The sequence below is a fragment of the Heteronotia binoei genome, chromosome 6 (genome assembly GCF_032191835.1).
Source record: "Heteronotia binoei isolate CCM8104 ecotype False Entrance Well chromosome 6, APGP_CSIRO_Hbin_v1, whole genome shotgun sequence".
Lineage (NCBI taxonomy): Eukaryota > Metazoa > Chordata > Lepidosauria > Squamata > Gekkonidae > Heteronotia > Heteronotia binoei.
Window position 1 is genome coordinate 13,385,048 of NC_083228.1, and position 15,732 is coordinate 13,400,779.

General features: G+C 45.9%; 1 protein-coding gene across 2 annotated transcripts in view; it reads left to right on the forward strand.

The window, feature by feature from the left end:
• LOC132573533 (pro-neuregulin-3, membrane-bound isoform-like) overlaps positions 1-15,732 on the forward strand; it is a 1,173,232-nt gene that overhangs the window by 395,762 nt on the left and 761,738 nt on the right. The gene's annotated exons all lie outside the window — the stretch shown is intronic.

Genomic DNA, 15,732 nt, shown 5'->3' on the forward strand with positions numbered 1-15,732 from the left:
ACCATAGAGCAGAGTAGCCTTTAAAAAAAATATTTTAAATGTTCAGAGCATTATAAAGAAATACTAATGATAAAGGCTTGGGAGATGGGTTGGGGAGACCCCCTCGGGGTTTGCAGTGCTGCTCCTGATGAGTTTTATTTCCACCTTTCCCCAATTTCAATCCATACTGTTGTGGCTCATTTAGCAAAGTACACCAAGGCTCTGCCCAATCAAAACACCTAGCGGTAGCCTTGAACCGGCTCAGCATTGATCTTGTAATGGTTTCCGAGGAATGGTTACGCTGTGTAATGATCCGTGGCGGCTCCATACATACACCGAAAACATAGACATCAGCCAAGTGCAGAATAGAAGCATGGGGAGAGAAGGGGCAGGGCGGGGGGGGGGGGATTATTGGCTTTCCAGTTTCCAAAACTACAAGGGAAAAAAAAACCCCACTCCATTAGTCCAAGACAGCAGAGTTGCTGACCCACCATCTTCGACAGGAGAGGACACATATTCATTACCGTACTTAGGCCAGACTATCACAGTGTCTTATGTTATTTGTTATGTCTGAAGCACAGGCTCCAGACGCTGCAGTCCAAGAGCCCAGGCTATATTTTTTGTAATGAATTCCTGGAGAGGACAAAGGGAAAACGTTGTGCTTCAGCGGTGGAGCATCTGCCTTGTGTGCAGAAGGTCATAGGCTCAATCCCCCAGTACTTCTAATTAAAATGTTCAGGTAGAAATAGGGTTGCCAGCACTGGATGGGGAAATAGCAGGCGGTTTTGGGGGTGGAGCCTCTGGAGGATGGGGTTTCGGGGTCGGGAGGACTTCAGCAGTGTACGATGCCATAGACTCCGCCCCCCAAAGAGGGAGATCTCCAGGCCTCACCAGGGATGGCAACCAGAGGTAAAAGGTCTCTACCGATCTGAAATGCGTACATTAGCCGGTTCTTGTTTCATTTGATTTCAAGAGGGTGTGGAATTTGTGAATGATTTGCTCAACGCTTGAATATTATCTAATGGATATAATCCCATCGATCCCCTTCAAGGAATTCATTGGAATAGTTGTCATTCAATGAACTTATGGATGTGACTACGGAGGTTCGATTTATTTTTGAACCGTGGTTATTTAGTATTGTTAGCGTGTTAAATTGTTCACATGGTCTAACAATACATAGAGATAAGTAAAATCTGTCTTAGTGATTTGTCATTGTTTTGTTCTTTGCTTTTGACAATTGTTTCTGTGACTTTCTCTCATGATATTTTGCTGCTGACTCAGTCTAGGGCGGCTTCATCAGCCATATATTTATGACAATGATAACGTCAGTGAGCTTCTCTCACTCTGCTAAGTTGTCATGTGATGTTCTTTGCAGGGCTATCTATCATCTATCTATCTATCTATCTATCTATCTATCTATCTATCTATCTATCTATCTATCTATCTATCTATCTATCTTCATCATCATCATCATCATCATCATCATCATCATCATCATCATCATCATCATCTATCTATCTATCTATCTATCTATCTATCTATCTATCTATCTATCATCATCATCATCATTATTATCTATCTATCTATCTATCTATCTATCTATCATCTATCATCTATCATCTATCTGCTGCCTGTCATCAATCTATCCATCTATCCCTCCATCCCTCCATCCATCCCTCCATCTCTCAATCCATCCATCTATCCATCCATCCCTCCATCTATCCATCCATCCATCCAACCAACCAACTATCAACTATCCATCTTTTTTTAATGAATTCCTGGACAGTATGAATGAGAGATGCTGTGACTCAGTGGTGGAGATCTTCTTTGTACGCAGAACATCCAAGGTCCTTGGTTGTATGATGCAGTGGCGCCAACCTGATTTAGCTAGGCCCCCCTTGAATGGGGGATACATCTTAGAAACAGTGGTTGCAGTTCTGGCTCTTTGCTGTATGGGCTTCTAAAATGGCTAGATTTCAGATCTGGGTCCATTCATCTCTGGAACCCCTAGCCCACTCTTTTTTGGAATTTGGGAGTTCTCTGGGAGAGAGGCTCCTGCAGTGACACTACAAATTTGGTGCCTCTCCAAACCCCCTCCTCTTCAGTGTCAATTTTCCCACCATGGGGCAATTGGCACCTTTCCCCCTGCCATAGGAAAGCATGGGGAATGCGGCACCCTCTTATGGTGCCCCTAGAATTGGACTTTTTGAATCTTGGGGGTTCTCTGGGGGAAAGACTCCTGTAGCTACACGGCAGATGTGGTGCCTCTCCCTCAAACTTCCTCCCCTCCAGCCCCTAGATTATACCCTATGTGGCCCTTAATGCAAAATATTAACTTCATGGGGAGCGCTCAGTTGGATTCCAATATGGCACCACCAGGGCTCTTTTTCTAGCAGGAGCTCCTCTGCATATTAGGCCACGCCCCCCTGATGTAGCCAATCCTCCAAAAGGGCTCTTAGTACAGGGCCTACTGTAAGCTCCAGGAGGATTGGCGACATCAGGGGGTGTGGCCTAATATGCAGAGGAGCTCCTGCTAGAAAAAGAGCCCTGGGCACCCCCATGAAGAAATGACACAAGGCAGACTGGAGAATATTACAGGCATCATCCAGCCAGGTGGTCTATCAGAGTTCCTTTGGAGAAAAACAAATGGCGGCCTGGTATGCTTTTCACAATCGTTAGCATCCTTCATGCTGATAGTGTAGAATGTAATGTCTGGAAGTAGGAAGTCTCCTAATGGAAGCTTTGAGTAGTAAATATGCCTTGTTCACGTCAGCAGCTTATAACTGTCACCGTCTTCCACCGACCGGTACCTATAGATACGACAGGTCTCATTATTCATTAAAGTCACAACGCTGTAACTAGACTGACATTCACTCCTTTCTGCCTCCAATTACTCGACCATGGATTAATTGGCAGTATGGCAAATGTTCTTGGCAGCGTCAAATGCTGTTGACTCCAAGCTGGCAGCTTCGGATGCCTCTGCATGGAAGTTGTGCGTTCCATTTTGGAAGCATCGCGAGGGCTCTCATGCTATCTTGGCAGGGCTTTTTCTGCAGAGGAAAACTCATTTGCATATTAGGCCATGCCTCTGACTGGAAGTGACATCACCGGTTCAGTAGGTCACTTTTCGTCAGGGGTGGAATTCTAGCAGGAGCTCCTTTGCATGTTAGGCCACACACCCCTGATGTAGCCAATCCTCCAAGAGTTTACAAAAAAGAGCCTTGTAAGCTCTTGGAGGATTGGCTACATCAGGGGCTGTGGCCTAATACGCAAAGGAGCTCCTGCTAGAATTTCACCCCTGCTTTCCGTGCATTGACACAGAACCATACAGTGGCATTAGCGGCATTTCATGGATGTGTGTTCTTACCCTGCCCAATGCGAGATCTTGTCCGCCCCCCAAAAAACGTGGCCGGAGAGAGAGAGCCACGTGCAGTGGAGCAGGCAGTGGCAGGCCCAGCTTCTCCCATGAGGGGGCGCTTGTGGACGGCTCTGTGTCTCTTACTCTCTTCACAAGCCCATTGGAGGCTGGACGCTGCAGAGGGGACAGAGTGTGTGATCTGGGAGCATGTGGCTGCCTAGTGCCTTTTCTCTGCCGGAGACCTTTTTCTGAGTTGAAGCCTAGCCAAGCCAGGTGGTACTGTGTTCCTGTGCATTCAGGGCTGGAGCGTGGGAGTAGGCAAACTAGGCAAATGCCTAGGGCGCCAGCTCCCAGCAGGGGTGGGCGCCTCCTCCCTGCTCGCACCATCCCTGAGCCTCTACAGCGCCTGCCAGACTCGTCGAGCGCTGCGGAGGGAAACCGACTGGGTTTTTTTTCTTCGCTTTAAGGGGTTGGAGAAGCTCCGTCGACTCCATAAAGCCAAGAAAAAATGGGGCTTTTCCTCTCCAGTGCCCGGCGAACTCAGCAAGCACTGCAGAGGGAAACTGACCGGGGTTTTTACTTGGCTTTAAGGGGTCAGAAGAGCTCCACCAAGAAAAAAAAGCCAAAAAAAAATGGGGTGTTTCCTCTCCAGTCCCCACTGAAGTCGGTGAGTACTTCTGAGGGAAACTGAACAGGTTTTTTTCTTGGCTTTAAGAGGCTGGGAGAGCTCCCCAACCCCTTAAAGCCAAAAAGATCCCTGAGCTTCCCCTCTCTAGCGCCAAGTAAAAAAAATCTACTGGGGGGGGGGGGCACGTGTTGGGGTTTTGCCTCGGGCGACAGAACCCCACATGCCGGGCCTGTGTGCATTCCTGCTCAAAAAAGCCTTGTATCTCGGTGATCCTACACTATGAGTAGGAGGTCTCCGATGCTGCAAATAGTATTTATACTGCCAAGGCGGTACAGTTATTTTGGTGTTGGTGAATGACTTAATGTTAGGTGTCTGCTGAACGCTTGCAAGCAACAGCTTATCTCCTTGCCATTGTCTGCCGAAATTTAAACTCAGTGCTATCAAAACAAAGATAATTTGTTCCAGGAAAAGACTGCTCCGCTATATTTAGTAGCACTAATTTCTGAAAGAGGCTCCCGGTGCAAACCTAAATAGAGCCGGTGGACTTAGAAGGGTGTAAGTCTGCTCATAATTCTGCTGTCCATGTCGTAACCCAAATGCTTGTGATACTGAGCAAGATGGATCCATCTTGGAAGTCCTGGAACACCCCAAACCAGCAAAGAAGACAGTGAGAAGACACTTGGTAAAGACCTCGTTTTGAGCTTCAGAACTTGTGTCGAATGGTTCTGATCTCACAAATGAGAAGAATCTGGGGGAGGGAAGTATCACCAAATTTCAGGCAGCTTATGATGACGCCATAGGAGTTCCAAGACAAGAGACATTCAGAGGTGGTTTGCCATTGCCTCCCTCTGCATAGCAACCCTGGACGTCCTTGGTGGTCTCCTATTGTCAAGCACTGGATATTCATTCTTTATGGTAGTTGTCAGATCATAGAGTTGTTACTAACCATGAATTAAACTCAGGCACCATCAAAGTAGCAAACCCCCTCCTTTGCCTCTTTCGCTTTTACTAACACATGCAAGAATGTCCTCTTTGAAGATAAGACCTCCTGGGACTTGTTCCCATGCCCAGCCAGGCCTGGACCCAGGATGTGCCAGCCGTAATAGAGATAAGAAGTTTAGCGTGTGAATTTCACACGTGAATGTAGAATTGTTTATAGAACCTTTGATGTGCCATTTTAAAGCATGTACTCTGTTATTACAAAGTATCAGTTCCAATACCTAGCTCAGCTGAGCCTCATGGATTATCAATAAACCAAACTTTGTTTCCAAATCCAAGGACGAGTTATTTTGAAATCTCATGCTTGACACCTATCCAAGTACTAATCAGGACTGACCCTGCTTAGCTTTCAAGACCTGATGGACTCATGCTAGCCTGGGCCATCCAGGTCAGGGCAGGATATAAATACAGAATGAATGAATGAATGAATGAATGAACGAACGAACGGACCTGACAGTGGCAGACTCATATCTTGAAATGAGGGTCTGTACCAGCCTTTTTAATAAAACGAGTGATGGGGTGGTGGTTCTGAGTTAAAGTGGGCAAGCAGCACGCAGGTAGAGATGTGGTCCACTCTCCGCCTTTAAATGACTACCCTGCCTTCCTTCTTGTATCTGTTTAGCTCTTTGAATTGGACTACACACTTGCTTTATCTTTGCTTATATTTTGAGATGAGTAGGTGGCCAATGCAACTATCGTGGCCCTTGGTCACTGAAGGAGGACGTTGTTCTAAGCAATGGGCATTTGCTTGGGCAGAAATGAACATCAGAGCTTTCAAGGCGATATAAGGTGAGATCAGGCTAGTCTGAGCTATGTATCAGCCCATCAAATTATCTATGGCTTTTCAGTTATTAGAGGTAGGCATAGTCCCAACTGGAGGCCACCTGATGGTGCCACAACCTGCAGCTGCTAATCAGAGTACTTCCCCGTGAAATGCTTTGCATATTCAGCTTACTTGACAATGGCGAGATCTTTCCAGGTTTTATGTGCTCGCCTGGCTTTTGACAAGGAAAGATTGTTACGCAAGCTGTTCCCGGAACCACAGGCCTTGTCCTGAAAGCGTTTGAAAGCTGCAAAAAAGCATGCCCCCTTGTTGTTGTTGTTGTTGTTTTTAAATGAAGGGACATCTCCCCATTTACAAGCAAGGAAAGTGCCACATGCCCTCACTCTGAATTGGCTTTATAACATTTGTCATATTGAGTTCATTGTCGTGACTCTGAATTGGCTTGATGGCATGATCACATAGACAAACTGAGCTGTGAAGCACCGTGACGTCATCACACTGTCTGATCCCTGATTGGCTGGAATCATGCTGACAACGTGAAGTCCCCACTGCTGTTTGTTTGTCTTAATGCAGAAGCAGCTGCCAGTTGGGGAGCCAAAATAGTTAAAGCGTAACGGTAGAGGAAAGCAAGGGGGTGAAGCTTTGAAAGCTGTCATTTTCCATATGCTCTAAGTGCATCATTTTTGTGCCTAAAATGTTTGTCTACTAACATTTGGCACATTTCTTATTATTTCTGAAGTATCTGGAGCTTGCAGCCTACCATATCCATATCAATTTTTTTTTAGCTCACGATAGGTAGCCAAAGGAGATGCCTTAGTTAGATGGAAGAAAGAAGCAAAGGGATCAGATAATTCCAGTCAACTTCTAAGAAATGACTGCAGTTCCCTTCCTGAATCCTGAAGAAGCCCTTACTGGACTCAAATGATCTACTTGGTAGCAAATACCTACTTTTTTTGGCAAAATTATTGGATGAGTGTTGGCTATGAAACTCCAGACTTTCTAGATCGATGTCACCCTGACTTTCAGCTGATTTGTGAGGCCTGAAACCATTTAGAACGGGAGCCCTTCAAGGACTCTCTCCTCAGCCTGTCTGAGAGATCTCTTGTTGAGGTTGCTCTCTGTGTGACTGCCACCTTTAGTGGTTTTTGGTGACTTTCAGTGTGAGAGTCTTTTCCCCTGTTCTGTGGAATACACTCCTCTACTTAGAGTTGGCAGCCTTCAGGTAGCACCTGGAGATCTCCCCCTCTTACAACCAGTCTTCAGACGACCAAGAGCAGTTTCCCTGGAGAAAACGGCTGCTTTGGAGGATGGATTTTGTGGCATTATACCCTGCTGAGGTCCCTCCTTTCCCCAAACCCTGCCCTCCCCAAGGCCCACCCCCCCTAAATCTCCAGGTATTTCTTAACCCAGTGCTAGCAATCCTACCACCACCACCACCCCCCCCCGACACTTACAGAACTTTCATGTGAGTAGGGTTCCCAAGTCCCCCGTGGCCTCTGGCAGGAGACTTTTTTCATGAGTGTGCTGCACGCACGGCACAGTGACATCTCCTGGAAGTGGCATCATCATGTGGGTGATGTTGCTCACCAGCAGCTCTAGGCATTTCTAAGAAAACTCTATGGTTTCCCCAGATGCTCTAGCGATTTGGGAGGAAAAACTCTATGGTACCCATTGTACCATAGAGTTTTTCCACTCAAATTGCTAGACTGTCTGGTACCCATTGTACCATAGAGTTTTCCCAGAAATGCCTAGAGCAGCCGGTGAGCGACATTGCCGGTGTGATGATGTCACTTCCAGGTGACATTGTCAGACTGGCGACATCAGGGGAGGTTCTCCCCGTCAGCCCAATGTGGGCCGGTGGGTTGGGAACCTCCAGGGCGGTAGAAACCCACCCAGCTCAGGGGCTTGGCAGCTCTACATGGGACACCTGTTTTTCTCTCTGGAGCCAGGCCGAAGCTTTTCTATTTATCCAAGCATTTGTCTGTTGTTGCGGGGGTTATTTTCTCCTCTCCCCTTTGCTCCCCTATTTTATTGTTTTCCGCTGTTTCAGGGGGCTTTCCCATGCTGTTTGGGATTTGATTTCTAAATGCGATTTTTATAAGGTTTTGTCGAGCTGACCCAGGAGCCTACAATGGAGGGAGCAGTTTGCAGGCTCTTCAAATAAATAAAATATTTTGGTGGTGCGCTGCCTGCTGACCTTTTCATCGTCTCAATATCCTTCGCTCTGGTTGCATAATCACATCGGGGGTGCGGGGGGGGGGGAAATAAAGAGACACATGTCAAAAATGAGGTTGTGTCCTTCTCGGCAGAGAGGAGCTAGTTTCAGCCTAAAAAGCGAGACTGTTTTCTCGCTTGTAGCGTAGTGAATTATACATGAAGATGGAGCCTAACGGTGGAATAGGAGCACATACATGACTTACACATTAAGGTAGGCCCTTCAGGTGGCCCGAGAGCTGCATGCATTATTCAGAAGTGTTCCTTCTTCCTTGGCAGTGACCTCTGCCTCTCAGTGAAGGTCGATGCGAGCGTGAAGGAGACCTCACTTCTTAAGATTCCATCGCTCAAGTTTAAGAGGATGCAATTGGGAAGATACAAAGGTGTTCACGGCCTCAAAATCCGCAATTGAAACCTGGGTCTGCCTTGTCTTCTGGGACAAAAAAGTATGCGGCCCGGGTTCGCATTTGCTGCGAAATAAGGGCTGAAACAAATCCACCTCCCCAAAGGAAAAAGAAGGGCAACATTTTCTTCTTCCCACAGCGGTGACTCTTTTCCAAATAATTCCATATTGGGTAGCCGTGTGAGTCTGTATCAGGAATTTAGTGGCGCTAGGGTTGCCAAGTCCATTTCAAGAAATAACTGGGGACTTTGGGGGTGGAGCCAGGAGACATTGAGGTGGAGCCAGGAGCCAGGGGTGTGACAAACATCACTGAACTCCAAAGGGAGTTCCGGCCATCACATTTAAAGGGACCGCACACCTTTTAAAATGCCTTCCTTCCATAGGAAATAATGAAGGATAGGGGCAACTTCTTTGGGGGTTCATAGAATTTGACCCCCGGGTTCAATCTGTTTGAAACTTGGAGGCTCTTTTGAGAAGACGCATTGGATGGCATGCTGAAAATTTGACGCCTCTACCTCAAAAACAGCCCCTCCCCAAGCCCCAGACACCTGCATATCAATTCTCCATTATACCCTATGGGAATCGATCTCCATAGGGGATAATGGAGGGCCCAGCAGACATTTCCCTCCCCTTCCCTCCTTTCTGATGACTGTGAAATGGAGAGAAGGCCTCCAAACTGGGGTATCCCCTGCCGCCACCTGGGGATTGGCAACCCTATTGGGTAGCCATGTAAGTCAGTATTAGGAATTTAGTGGCAGCTTCAAGATCAGCATGGTGTAGTGTTTGGAAGGTTGGACTAAGATCTAGGAGAACCAGGTTCAAATCTCCACTTTGCCATGGAAGATTGCTGGGCAAGTTCAGGCCCTTCGGTTCCTTACATAGGACAAACAAGACGAAACCCCATGCCGAAGGAAAAATGGACACCAAGCTGACATCTGGAGTTACAAAACAGAGAAACCTGTAGAACACTTCAGCCGTCTAGGACATTCAGTGGGTGACCTCAGAGTAGGGTTGCCAATCCCCAGGTGGGGGCAGGGGATCCCCCGGTTTGGAGGCCCTCCCCCTGCTTCAGGGTCGTCAGAAAGCGGCGGGGAGGGGAGGGAAATGTCTCCTGGGAACTCTATTATTCCCTATGGAGATTTATTCCCATAGAAAATCAAGGAGAATTGATCTGCGGGTATCTGGGGCTCTGGGGGGCTGTTTTTTGGGGTAGAGGCACCAAATTTTTAGTATAGCATCTAGTGCCTCTCCCCAAAATACCCCCCAAGTTTCAAAAAGATTGGACCAGGGGGTCCAATTCTATGAACCCCAAAAGAAGGTGCCCTTATCCTTCATTATTTCCTATGGAAGGAAGGAATTGAAAAGGTGTGCCGTCCCTTTAAATGTGATGGCCAGAACTCCCTTTGGAGTTCAATTATGCTTGTCAACCTTGATCTAATGTCTCCTGGCTCCACCCCCAAAGTCCCCAGATATTTCTTGAATTGGACTTGGCAACCCTACCTCAGAGTTACCGTTTTACTGCAAAGGGACTTCCAAGAACAGAACGGAGAGGGAAGTTGCTGAATTACAAGTTATTGTGAAACTTGGAACAAACACCTCCCCAGGACGGAACAGGGATATTGGTTTCTTATGTCAAACCCATTCTCACCAAGTAGAGCTCCATATCCCCAGTATTCCAATGTATTTCTCTTGTAGAATAGTGTATCAGAATAATGCTTTTGTATTGACAAACTTAAATAAGAGATATTGGTTGTGTATCTCATTAAGGACATAAGAGAAGCCATGTTGGATCAGGCCAATGGCCCATCCAGTCCAACACTCTGTGTCACACAGTGGCCAAAAAACCAAGTGCCATCAGGAGGTCCACCAGTGGGGCCAGAAGCCCTCCCACTGGGCCCCCATACACTACATATGCTAAATCCATTCTCACCAAATACATCCGCAATATGCAAATGAGTTCCTGCTGGGCTTTTTCTACCCAAAAGCCCAGCAGGAACTCATTTGCATATTAGGCCACACCCCCGATGCCAAGCCAGCCAGAACCGTGTTCCTGCGCGTTCCTGCTAAACAAAAGCCCTGACCAACAGTATTCCAATGTGTTTCTCTTTTAGAACAGTGTACCAGAATAATGTCTGTGATGTTATGCAATATAACAGAGTAGAGATCTTTCTGACAGAACTAGCCTTAGAAAAGGATGGTGTTAGTTTAACCCAGGGGTGTCAAACTCATTTGCTATGAGGGCCTGATCTGACATAAATGAGACCTTGTGGGGCCGGGCCATGTCGGGTTGGGCCAGGCCGTGTTGGGTTGGGTTGGGCCGAGCCATGGTGGGCAGGGTCATGTGTGTACCTATTTAAGATTACGTAGCAGAGATATAAATGTTATAAAGAACACAAACACAAATATATACATATATATTTTAAAAACTTAAAATATGCTTCAAACGTTAGCAGTCATTGGTCTTAAGGATGGTTTCTTTGTATTTCTCCCATGGGCCATGGGATCCAGGGAACTGGGCAAGGGAAGCTCTGCCTCTTTCCTTCCTTCCCCAGGGGACTGGGGGGGGAGGAGCCTCAGCCAATGGAGACAATAGAGGCTTTGCTCTGTAGCTCCTGAGCAACTGAGCAAGCCTTGCAAAGCACGCTGTTATGCAGAAGGAAGCAAGAGAGAGGGAGAAGAAAACGGATGACAGCCTTTTGCTCAAGGGCCTGATAGGAGCCCCCAAACTGCATGCTTGACACCCCTGGTTTAACCCATACTTGGAGGTGTGTTCTAATGCAGACCCCAGCTTCGTTCTACAGGGAAATGTTGTTGTTTTAACCCATGCTTTAGAGGAGACCAATGAAACATTACAACAGACTCTTATTTATTGCACTTCACAGTTAGAAAATGATGAAGTGTGCTTCCAGTGTACAAAAGCTTACATTGTGAATCAGACTTCATTGGTCTTAAAGGTGCTACTGGACTCCAACTTTGTTTCCCTGGGTTGTTGTGAGGATAAAATAGAGAAGAAGAAAATGAGGTAAGCCACCTTTGGTCCCCATTATGTTAAGAAAGTGTGGTGTAACTGCAGTAAATGGGGGTGGGGTGGGGGATAAATGGCAATTTATTCTAGCAAAAGCTATTATAAATCAGAGTTCACTTCCTCAAATGTATTGAAGCGTCCAGCACCTCCCCTTCACTTGAACTCTGGTTTACAAAAATCTGAGACATTTTAATAATGCAGAAAATCACAGCACACCTTTCCTTGCCTGACATTTACCCCACGGTCACATCTTTTGAAGAAAAATGACTTTCATTTCCGGAATATACCGAATCTAAAAACATCTTACCTATTAACACAACTTACCTTCAATTTCTCTCACTATAATTATTTCTAACTTATGCTACCCCCTCTGTCTCTTTTTATTTAAGTAGTCCCTTTCATTTGGCTTGGGATGGAGCAAGGCATTATTCTTAGCTTAAGTGTTAAAAATTCTGACCCAATTATCAGTTAATTTATCCTTAATACGATGTTTATTTATATGTGTATTTATTGATTGATTGATTGGCGAAATGGACGTTAGCTTAAATTTTAAATAAGATGTTCTAAAAAGTTACATATATACATAAGAACATAAGAGAAGCCATGTTAGATTAGCCCAATATAAATATATACACACACACACACACACTGTGGCTAATAGCCACTGATGGACCTCTGCTCAATACTGTTATCTAACCCCCTCCTGTGGCAGTGAATTCCACATGTTAACCACCCTTTGGGTGAAGAAGTACTTCCTTTTATCCATTTTAACCCGTCTGCTCAGCAATTTCGTCGAATGCCCACGAGTTCTTGTATTGTGAGAAAGGGAGAAAAGTACTTCCTTCTCTACTGTCTCCATCCCACGCATTATCTTGTAAACCTCTATCATGTCACCCCGCAGTCGACGTTTCTCCAAGCTAAAGAGCCCCAAGCGTTTCAACCTTTCTTCATAGGGAAAGTGTTCCAGCCCTTTAATCATTCTAGTTGCCCTTTTCTGGACTTTCTCCAATGCTATAATATCCTTTTTGAGGTGCGGCGACCATAGTGCAGGAGTGGCCAACGATAGCTCTCCAGATGTTTTTTGCCTACAGCTCCCATCAGCCCCAGCCATTGGCCATGCTGACTGGGGCTGATGGGAGTTGTAGGCAAAAAACATCTGGAGAGCTACTGTTGGCCACCCCTGCCATAGTACTTTATGCACAGTAGAATTTTGTTATGTGTGGAATTAATCTTGATACTACTTCATCCAACAAAGTTCTGTATAACTTGGAATTTTTAAAATAAATTTATCATATGTTAAGAAAAATGTATTGCAGTACACAACCATTTGGGTGTTGTGACTATAAAAGCATCAACTTAAGGGATGTATGATCTGTTGCAGCAAATGATGTGAACTCCATTTAATGAACGCTTCTACTAGAATAGATGTTGTTAGTCTTTGAGGTCCCACTTTTCTGTTTTATTCTCTGTGTATTGTCTGAAAGAGCGGGGTTTGGCAGACAGGTGATCAGTTGACTGATTGATTGAACTGGTATCTAACAATGTTGCCCAAACAGCCAACGTTTGATCAATAGCTTGCAGGAGGGATACAGTAACGGCCACACCGATTGGCCGTATGTGACGTGCGGCTGTCAGTGTTTGAGAGGAGCTTCTGCTTGGATAGAAGACAGATGTCAACATTTGATGGGTATCAAATATGAATCAATCAGACAATATTAGCCCTTTGACTAGCAGAATGAGCGTTATTTGCTGTGTTCCTTTTACTCACCGGACGAGGGTGAATTGCAGGTCAATTTTCCTATTTCAGGTTGTCATTGTGATTTTGAGACCCACATTAAAATAAATAAATAACTTTTTTGCTTCCGTTCTATGCTGGCCATTTCTAAGGAGGGTACTAATTTATTCATCTCTCTCTGTCTTTGGATAAAATAGATAGATGCAGACTTTTTTATAGCAGGAACTCCTTTGCATATTAGGCCCCAAACCCCTGGTGTAGCCAATCCTCGAAGAGCTTACAGGGCATACAGGGCCTACATAAGCTCCAGGAGGACTGGCTACATCAGGGGTGTGTGGTCTAATATGCAAAGGAGTTCCTGCTATGAAAAACACCCCCCCCAAAAAAAAAACCCCAACAGCAACCCTGATGCAGAAACGCCCAAGCGTGCATTCATTACTGCCAAAACTTGTTGTTTGCCCTCACTTGTAAAGGCTTAGTTGCAAACTACAAACTTCTTGAATGATATTTGCTTTGGGGAGCTGGCTTTCTGTTTAATGAACACTTATTTTAGTCACCCGGATTGGCTGTAAAGGAAGGAAAGAAGCCAACTGAGTCCTCCTCTGCTTACAGGCTCAGATGCCCTTTAAGGTGCTGCTGAATACCGTTTTAAAAATTATCGACAAAGCTTATTTAATAGCGCCACATGTTCATTTCTAATTGCAGGTTTTTAATCCCCCCTTTGCCGCTTTTAAAATACAAATAGCGCTTGTTGGCCTCCAGTTGCTCCTTGTTTTGCTTCTTGGCTTCTCAGTTTGGGGTTGTTTTAACACATTGCTCGGGAGAAGGACTTCTTCCTTTGTTTCTGTAACATTTTCAGGAGTGTTTGACTGCATTAAAATTTGTGGTGAATTACCGCTCCTGGGAATGATAAAGGTAACACATGTTCTCTGGCATGGACTTGTCCTTCAAGGCACCTGGCATACCCAGAACAGAAGTGTGGCGGCAGTCCATTTAAGTTGTCCTTAAATGCTTCACCTAACAGAGTGGAATGAGCAGGCTCAAGTAGATTTGGGCACACAATCCTGGGAATACTCACCCAGCAGAATTCTCACATTGGAAAAAGTCCAGAAAAGGGCAACTAGAATGATTGAAGGGTTGGAACACTTTCCCTATGAAGAAATGATAAAAGGCTTGGGACTCTTTACCTTGGAGAAACGTCAACTGAGGGGTGACATGATAGAGGTTTACAAGATAATACATGGGATAAAGAAGGTAGAGAAAGGAGTCCTTTTTTTCCCTTTCTCACAATACAAGAACTTGTGGGAACTCAATGAAATTGCTGAGCAGTTGGGTTAGAACAGATAAAAGGAAGTGCTTCTTCACCCGAAGGGTGATTAACACATGGAATTCACTGCCCCAGGAGGTGGCGGCAGCTAAAAGCATAGACAGCTTCAAGAGGGGATTGGGTAAACATATGGAGCAGAGGTCCATCAGTGGCTATTAGCCACAGTGTATTGATGGAACTCTCTGTCTGGGGCAGTGATGCTCTGTATTCTTGGTGCTTAGGGGGGCAACAGTGGGAGGGCTTCTAGTGTCCTGGCCCCACTGATGGACCTTCTGATGGCACCTGTTTTTTGGCCGCTGTGTGACACAGAGTGTTGGACTGGATGGACCATTGGCCTGATCCAACATGGCTTCTCTTATGTTCTTATGTCTGGGGCAGTGATGCTCTGTATTCTTTGTGCTTAGGGGGGAATAATGGGGGAGGGGCTTCTGGAGTTCTGGCTGTGTTGGTGGGCCTCCTGATGGCCCCTGGGTTTTGGCCTCTGTGTGACACGGAGTGTTGGACTGGATGGACCATTGACCTGATCCAATATGGATTCTCTTATGTTCTTATGATGGTCTCAAAATCTGATGTCATTAGATTTCATTGTCCAATAACATCTAGAAATGAGTCCAGTAGAACTAGAGTTGCCTACCTCCAGGTGGAACCTAGAGATCTCCCACTATTACAATTGATATCCAGGTGACCCAGATCAGTTACTCTGAAGAAAATAGCTGTGGCTCTATTAGGGTTGCAAGCCTCCAGGTGGAACCTGGAGATCCCCTGGAATTACAGCTCATCTCCAGACTGCAGAGATGAGTTCCTCTGGAGAAAAATAGGTGCTTTGCAGGTATGGTTGTCATAGGTCCAAGCGGGGGATCCCCTGGTTTGGGGGGCTGCTCCCCAATGTGGACTAGCTGACTGGTGGAGGAAATCCCAACCTGTAAGCAGGAACATTGCATGGGGACAGTTTGGTTTTTGTTCAAAACTCTATGGTTCAAGAGTGAATTGACCATAGAGTTCCAACCTACCAAGCAGATCATTGTCTCCAGCATTGCCAACACAATGACATCCTCATTACCCCTAGCATTGCCAACACAATGATGTCACTTCCGGGAGATGTCAGCGTGTTGCACGACATTGCACAGCACCCCTGCACCCCCCACCCCCCAGAATGCCCCCCAAATTCCACTGCTGGAGCAACTAGGGAACCTACCACCCTATTTGGAAGGTGGACTCTATGATATTGTACCCCACTGAAATTCCAGGCCTCCCCAGGCTCCCCAGGCCTACTCGCAGAT